The following is a 9,256-nucleotide window of genomic DNA, read 5'->3' on the forward strand; positions in this document are numbered from 1 at the left end:
GAATATGACATTTTTCTTTATGACCGCAAACCGTTTAGTTTTCTTTCCTGGTAAAAAAAACACGTTTAGTTTATTGGTATCGCTTCACCTCTTAAATCAAATCTGAAATCAATTAGATGGAAGAGTGTAGCCGATTGACAACTTCAAAATTTCAAAGCCTGAAGCAAAAGTTCACTTATTTCTTTGGAAGCAAAAAGAACATAAACTGTCGATAGTGATAAAAATGAATATAATAAAATTAATTCTCAAGCTCATCGACTAAAACTCATGCTTTAAGTTCTTTACTTTTTTGAAAAGACTTTTGACGGAAAACAATGACAAAAGCTTCCGGCTTCACTCTCTTCAAGCCTAGTTTATCTTTTAGCGAAGACCTCAAAGTAGCGGTTTTCAGTTTGTTGCTTATGTCCGTTTGTGCGTTTTTGGCAACGCTAAAAACGTCCCTGATAATCGCGTTCCAAAATTCTAAGCTTAATAAGTAACGAATTTCATGTGAAATTTGAGAAAATCAAAAAGTGTCAATTGCTGCTGTTGTTTCAGCTAATAGCAGCCAAAATTCTACTATCTCACTTTCGGGGAAATCACTGTCAGGAATTGTTTACCACTCTTCGAAAACTCTCCTTGAATCCCATTCTTGTGGTTTATATAAAGAAAAACAATCCGACACTTGTACTAGATTTAAGACGTATATGAATCCCAAATATTTCTGACAAGAAGACAGACCTAATAAATGATTGAGATATTTGAATTTGAAAGAAAATAAAGTAATTTTTAAACCACATCCGAGAATCCTATTGATGATCAAGATACTTTTTGTCTAAACTCTTCTGGAAGCTCACTTCGACATTTTTGGCTGGTATTTTTGATAATAAAGCTACTCATTTTATCTATCATTCAGTAGTGACTTTCTCTTGCCTTAACTCGGCTATAGACTTTCAATAGATCCGCTAGGTAGCCTTGACGTGACACCAGAATATCTGCAAACACTTCGAAGAAAAACCAAAAGAATTCATGGGTTCAATAACAAGGTATTTTTAAAGAAAATGAATTCCAACAAAATCTTTTAATTTTTCTTTCATTATGCGATCTTCAACTGAAGTAACGTTCTCAAATTCAAAAATTTCGTTACTCTATCCCCCTCACATAAGTTTTGCTACAGGACGAAACTTACAGAACTTGACAAAACAAAATGCACGAACCAAAAAATTTACAAGTCCTATTGAACATTTTGGGTAGGTTTCATGCCCAAACATTGGAATTCCTTCTAGGTTTGCAGATATATTTAAAAAAAAATTTACATGGGCTAAAATTTGGCTTTGAATGTGGGGAATTTGGAAGATAAGGTGAAATTTTAAAAATTGATATTGTTGATGTTTGGGATATAAAATTTTGGATCTTAATTCTTTGATAATGGGAAATTTTTGTAATTATTTTCGATGTCGAAGGATAAAGAAATTGAAAATCAATTTTAAAGTTTTGTAACCATTTTTAAACATAAAATAATATTAAGTGAAATCCCCGGATATTTGGGATAAATACTTGAGAACCTTTGCGGTTTTTTTATCGTTAATGAAAAAGAAATTTCATTCACAAATGATGTAAATTTTAATCTTGGCTTGTTTTAAAAAAAATTTTAATTATTTAAAACGTTTTGTTTGATTGTTAGCTGTGGTAGCATTCACAATCTGCTTAGAAGGAAAGGAAGAGAAAAGGAGGAAACCTGTACATAGTCAAGTCACTGAGTCCTGTTTGAGATGTTGTAAAAATAGGTCAAAAGGTTCCTTATTTTTCTGGCAGTAATAATGTTGGTTCAGGCTATCCTCTTAAATATTAAAAAAGATGAAGTGAGTAAAGCCTCAAAATGGACGAGCGGGTTAAGATTATTTATATTTTTGGGTATGCAGGTAGATAGTTGTTCAATATTTTGAGCCAATCAATAAGAAGTTAATAATATTTATAAAATTAAAAAAGGACATTTATTAAGATTGTTTAAAAGAAAATTGAGCTATAGTGTAGGCGATGCAAACTCATTTTTTTTTTTAGTTTAATTGTATTGAAACAACACTGAGAAAAGAAGAGGAGGGACTAAAAAGGCAAGCTTTTTCGGCATTTAAAACTACAATTTAAGCAGAAAATCTTCTGGCGGTTTTGTATATCAGTGAAACTGATGTGCCTGAAGACCCTTTGTTCTGAGGTCAGACATAATAGCGTCTAGATATATTAGACCTATCTACTTAAGCAGGTTTCAAGCAGCGGTGCTTATTAGTCTTCCAGCTGGTGATTTAGCTGAAATTGAGGAACCCCGTAGGACGTAGTTGGGTCTCGTGTTGTTTGTTGCCAGATTTTTAATTAGAGTTTTGACTTTTGAACCGATCTAGTTGAAAAGTGGTTTTCACTGTGGAACAGCTTGTTGAAGTTACATAATTTCAGTAGCATATGACTTAGAAAATGCATTAGAATTCTAAATAGCAGGATCTTCAAAACTTGAAGAGTACGATCAGTAGCATGATTTAAGTTTTTAAGAGCAACAGTTTCAAAATATAACACCAAATCATTCCATAGTTCTAAAATTTGGATAATGTATATTTTTAACGACAATCATCACACCTGCTTCGATGTCGAAATGTTATGTGAATCTGCTATTGTAAAAGCCTGAAACGTCTAAGGACCCAATTGATTTTTTTACTAACGCTGAAGTTTACGTAAACAGTCCTATAAAGACCTTTTACTTGCTTTAGCAGCTGTTTACAGGAATACAACGCAAATAGATAAGTGACATGGCTGCTACACTTGATACAAATGACATACGGATATTCAATTCTAACTTTTGCCCACTACTGAGTAGTCTTATCCAAACAAGTATCCACATAAAATACAGTCCAACAATTTAAAGGATTGTTGTTTTTCTTCAGAGTGTTTTCCAAGAAGTTTAATAGTATTTTCGGTTTGCCGTTGAGGCATTCAATAGGGTCTAAAGATAAAGGTAAACTCAAGATTTCTTCCACATCAAAGTACTCCAACAGCAAGCTGTTATTCTTTCACTCCTACGTCAGTGGTTTCATCTATTATAAGGGAAAATGGTTTATTTTTCAGAACCTTGAAAAGTTGCTCTCTCTAATGAGGACCAATTCTCTAGCGTATCATATTCTTTGCCTTTTGCTTCATTAAAGCTACCCTCTCAAGAACCTGCTTAAAAAGAAGGCTTTTCAGCAAAGACACAAGCTTATCACTTAAGCTTAGTGGCAGATCATTTCCTATCAAGAAAGCAGCAATCTCGGCCTCTGCGATGTGAAATACATTGCTGTTGACTCTATAGGCTCGATCCAGTGGAATAATAGCTTGGTTTGCTTCGTCTTGGTTTTGACCTGTGATAGCTTGAGCCCCTATACATTCTGTGCTCCAATTTTCCAAGGACTAAAGATTTCCTGCTGTAGAAATAGTAAGCCTCATCATCGGAGGAAGGTTTTTTCTGTCATATTTTAAACTTGGGGATTTTTAACCGAGCAGTGCTGAAATTCAATTTTGAAAGTTTGCGAATGATCTTCTTTGAAACCTCAAATACTCAATGTTGCACTCATCTTCAGCAATTAACAAAAAATCCTTTGGTTTCATAAGAAACATCAATCATAATCAAATTGTGGAAGAAAAATCAGTCTTGATTTGGAAAATAAATGTTATTATAAACCCTTGTATGTAGCCCAATGCTCAAATTAAGTCTTTGTACTGCTTTACAAAGCCCTTCGAATTTTCAAAAACGGCTTAATCACTATTTAGTTCTCTGTTCTCAATTCCGCTCATTCAAATGTCAGAACAATCGACAATCGGCAAAAAGCGTTCATTTTATAAGGAATTTTTCAAAACGGAAGGGTGGAAAAGACCAATAATTTTAAAAACCGACAAACAGGATTACAATTATTAGTGTAGTCTTTACAGAAATATAACAAAACCAATCCCAATCGCTATCGAACAGTAAAGCCACTGCGTTACGAATATTCAAAGAAGTTTTTTAAAAGTAAAGAATCAACAAAAGAATCAAATTTCTCCGATAAGTGTTTTTTGAGAATAAAATTAAACTGTGAAGTTTGCTTATCATCATTAATTCAAATCATAAGTTACAATTTATCATGTTCTAGCGGTAAGGCTTCTAAACCATAATAGATTGATTTAAAAAGACACATGTTGCATGAATTGGATCGTTTCCAAAACAAACAAGAATGTGGAAGAATTCGAAACTCCTCTGTCTCTAGTACTTTTATCAAAAATAGAAGCATGAGTACATTTCTTGGGGCTTATAATAGACCTTTCCATTTGTGTGGAAATAAAGAGCTCGAATGTGCACAGCCTGGATAAATTTGCAAGTTAATACTAAATTTGCAAGGTGTCTATCTCTCTATATGAGCAAACAACATTCAGTCGCAGGGGGTCCTAGCGTTGAAAACTGGTGGGAGTCATCGGAAAGCCTAGAAATGGAAAATTCTTAACCTGTAAACAACACGTGGGAGTCATAAACAAGAGGTGCCATTTCCAGGGGTGCAGAAATAAAAAATTCCAAACACGTAAATAATCTCGTTATTGGTCTCTATGGCGTTTCTGGAAATGAAAAGCAATTAAAAAAAAAAAAAACTATATAATAATGTCTGTAAAAAGAAATACCCTGTAAAGTATTACCTTAATATATATTTATAATTTTTCTCTTCCTGACTTCAGCTTATTGCTTTTACTTTTGACTATAACCTATGACTATCGACTGAACATAATACGGATTGCAAAATTTGTTTGGTTTTCCAGCATTGCCATATTTGTAAATGAGGATCCAATGAATGAAAATTGCCCTTAAGCTTCTGGCAAGTGAGCCATAATATGTCATGATTAATTGAATTTGCTATGAATGCATGATGATGCTACCCAATACTGAGTGAACGAATGTTTATGCCGACGTTGTAAGCAAATCAGAAATTCTTGATTTCTTTTCCAGGGAAAAAATACATTGCTCAGACAAGAGCCACTTATTGATTTGTGCCAATATGACATGAACTTAACAGTTTTGCGACCAAAACAAACACCAAGCTGCTTCTAGTTAACGTAAGATAATTTCCTAAGGCAGTTTTGTTCTTTAATCCCGAGCATCACTTCATTTCCGGAATGACTTTTTTGGACTATATTAATCTTGGTGGAAGAGTGCTCATGGGCCGTGGACAAGATATTTTTAAGGCAACTCATTATGTTATTTGTAAATGCACTTAATATTTTGATGGAGGGACGTTAACTTTTCTAACGAGAGAGAACAACCTTAAGAATGGCTTGGGAGGAGAACTTGAATAACAGAGAAAACTATATATGAAAGAAAACTCTACTTTCATTACCTCAGAGCAGACTAATAAACAAAGGCTATTATTCCTACTTAGGGGTCGGTACCGTTTCTATTTTTGACTAAAACAGAAACGATAAAAAGTGGCAAAGAAAACACGGAACAGGAATAGAAACTGGGAAATAGAAAAGGAACTTAATTTCTCTTTTCTATTTTATTGCAGAAAAACAGAAACGTTTTGTTTTTAATAAGAAATTTTATTAAAACGGCTATTTTAACAGATTTTTTTTAGGCACTGTGAGATATATGCATGCAATTTCACTTGACTCTGGTAAGTGTAGAAGTAGTCAGTTCAAAATTTTAGCGGATCATATGTATTTCTCCTGATATTTGTTTCTCGCTCAACAAGACCGGAACTATCTCCTTATATTCCCTGATAATATTTGCTGGTATACCGACAGTGCTTATATTGTTAGCAATTTGACTTGAAGAGTTTATCCGCAGTCCAGCCCTGTCGAAAAACTTAGCAAACAAATCAGTGATACATATTGGTTAGTCTCTGTCTTGATCCGAACACTTCAATTCGAGCGAGTTCTTCTGTACTTTTCTGCCAGAAAATCAACTGCAGGAGAATTGGAAATACAGAGAGACGAGCTGAATCTCTTTCATTATCGCTAATTCTTTCGTAAATTGCAGGGTAAAACAGCAGCTCTTGTGAAGAGTAGTCTATGAACCTTGGACTGGTAAAAAATAATATATATCCGGGGCTGAATAGCCAATAATTTCTTCAGGCCTTTACTCAGTCATAGTAATTCTATCTGGTGTATGAAAAAACAACTGAACTATTTGAACCATCAACAGAACTTAGTTTGCCAGAGCACAAATATGCCCACTAATTATGACCGTTGCCTGTTTGAATGGGCGAAGAACCTTAATAAAAATTACCGTAACGAACCACTCATTGATGTGAAGTGAAGTTCGAGCTCTCTGATTTTAGCACGGGACAATTCAAAAGGATAGGGGTTGTTACGTTAAGCTTCGGTACGGTAGGCTTACGGTAGGTTATTCAGCCCCGGAGATATATTTTTTTTACAGTCCTAGGTCTCATAGACTACTCTTCACAAGAGCTGCTTTAACCCTATAATTTACGAAAGACTAACAACTAGCTATATAATGCATAATGAAAGACGGGACCGTTCACGAGTATAGGGGTTATTACGGTAAGCTTTCCTGGAACCCAAGACAGAAGAAAAGGGGTTATTGGTAAAACAAAACAAGGAATAGACGTAGAAAATGAATGTTAAGTTGAAGAGTGCATAAATAAAATAAAATACATTTTAAAGGGAAGAAGGCGACTGGGATAAATTTCCCAGGCTTCAAAGCTGGAGGTGAAGAAAAATACGTGCAAGCCTTGGGGAGCCAAGATCTTTAAAGAAGACTGTGTTTGTTATGTGCTATTTCATTCAAATTTTTCTGAAAAGGGACTAATAATAATTTTGCTTTGGTTACTCCTGACCATAGCCTGAAGAAAACCTTAGATATAAAACATGAATGAAAATGATGGATACGAAAAATTGTTCTAATATGGTTCCAGACAACCCCAGGTAAGAAAAATAGTTATATCTATTCTTATATAAATAGCCTGTGACCCCTCCAATTTCCTCATGTAAACTTTATGTTAGTCCTAATAGTATAAATAGACTTAAAGACTGTTGAGAGATTTCTTATGGAGACCCACTTTCTGTTTGGTAGGTACTTCCTGGGGGAAAAGCCACCAAACTCTTTTTGAAAGGTGGTTCCTAGGAAAATCCTGTGTGTAGCCCCTTTCTTTTTTTTATCAGGCAAACTTCTTTATGATGTATTGCGACATTGGGAAAATTTTCACGTCTTTTTTCTTGTCCGCAAACATGCGGCTTCTTGCCTTTTAACCTGAGAGGCAAACAAATTGAACAAAGTCAATATATGGGGTATGATCTTTCGTGACGTCATAAGCGTTTTGCCAGGATTCGTAGAAGTAAACGATGCATTTAGAAAGTGATGTCAGAACAGAATCTGAGTTTTCAATAATTTTTCAAAGGTGTTGCATTTTCCCTTAGGTGTATGGTCCACAAGCTAACATTCAAAAAGGCGTACCAAACTTAGATATATTTATTGTTTAAAGCTATACTATCAACTAGAAAATGTTTGAATGTAAAAACACATATATACATAAAAACACTAAAAATAAAAAAAAATATCAAAACACTTAAACTAAAAAAAAGTAAAATTCATAATACTAAAATGCTAAAAATCAAAATTCATTACACCGAAATGTTAAAAGACCAAAATTTATAATACTACAATGTTAAGGACCAAAATTCATTATGCTAAGCAGAGAACCCTACTTTATAAGTTTCAAGCTCCTATCTGAACAAATTTGGAATTTTGTATTTTTTGCCAGAAGAGCGATCACGAATGCATGTTCATTTTTTGTTTTGTTTTTTGTTCCAGGGGTGATCATATCGACCCGTTGTCCTAGAATTTTGCGAAAGGTGTCATTTGTAGTGAAATTAAACTTTCTAGCGCCCCTTTTAAGTGACCAAAAATTGGAGGACAACTAGACCCCCTCCCACGCTCATTTTTTCGAAGTGACCAGATAAAAATTTTGAGATGGCCACTTTGTTCAGCATAGTTGAAATATCTAATAACTATGTTTTTGAGGATGACTTAATCCCCCACAGTCCTCGGGGAAGCGTATCAAGTTATGAACTTTGCCCATTGTTTACATACAGTATTGATTATTGGCAAGTATACAGACGTTTTGAGAGTTTTTTTTCTGGTGGCGGGCAGGGGGATTGGGTTACGTGAGGGGATCTTTCCATGGACAAATTTGTCATGGGGTAAGATAGTTTCTATGCTGATATCTCAGCATTATTTAAAAAACGATAATAAATTAAATTTAAAAAAAAACAAGTTTTTTCAACCGAAAGTAAGGAGTAACATTAAAACTTTAAACGAACAGAAATTATAATGCATATGAGGGGGTTGGTCCCCTCGTCAATACCTTTTTATTTACGCTAAAATATTTTCAATAATTTCAAAGGAGCTATTTATTCTAATTAAACTGCCTTTGTGATTCAAGGGTCATTCTTAAAGAATTGGAACAAAATCCAAACTTTAGAGTAAATAGTGAGGTATTTACGAGGGTACAAACCGTCTCATATTATGTATATCAGGAAGTTCTCAGCCTCGTCAATATCTTGGTCTTTACGCTAATGTTCGAATTTCGTAAAATAATGGCCAATATAAGCAATAACTTGTTTGTTTTATTTTCAGGCCAATCTTAGCATTTAATTTTACCTTAAGCGGCTTCACAACTATGATTTTTATGTTATAATGACACCAATGATATTGTATGTCTTCGGCTTGGGGTTGTTATTAAACAAAACAAACAAGTTTTTTCCAACTGAAAGCAAGAAGTAACATTAAAACTTAAAACGAACATAAATAATTTCATTCTTTTCAGTCATTCCTCATTAACGCCCCGCTCTTTACGCTAAAGTTTGACTCTTTCTCTCAACTCTTCTTTTTAAAACAGTAAAAAACTTTAGCGTAAAGAGCGGGGCGTTGATGAGGAAGCAGCCCCTTTCATATACGAAGTAATTTCTGTTCGTTTTAAGTTTTAATGTCGCTCCTTACTTTTAGTAGAAAAAACTTTTTTTTTTATTTAATTTCAGAACGTTTTTGAATCAATGCATGTTTTGATTTTGGCTCTCGGCAGAGGAATAATTAAAACGAAATTTGCATATTTATTTTGTTTGGCTAAATGGCTTTCTCATAATTTTGATCGAATGATTTTGAGAAAAAAAGAGCGGGGGAGGAAGCCTAGTTGCCCTCCAATTTTTTGGTTAATTAAAAAGGCAACTAGAACTTTTAATTTTTTACGAATCTTTTTATTAGTAAAAGATATAC

Source organism: Artemia franciscana, unplaced genomic scaffold (assembly GCF_032884065.1).
Source record: "Artemia franciscana unplaced genomic scaffold, ASM3288406v1 Scaffold_289, whole genome shotgun sequence".
In the NCBI taxonomy this organism is placed as follows: Eukaryota; Metazoa; Arthropoda; class Branchiopoda; order Anostraca; family Artemiidae; genus Artemia; species Artemia franciscana.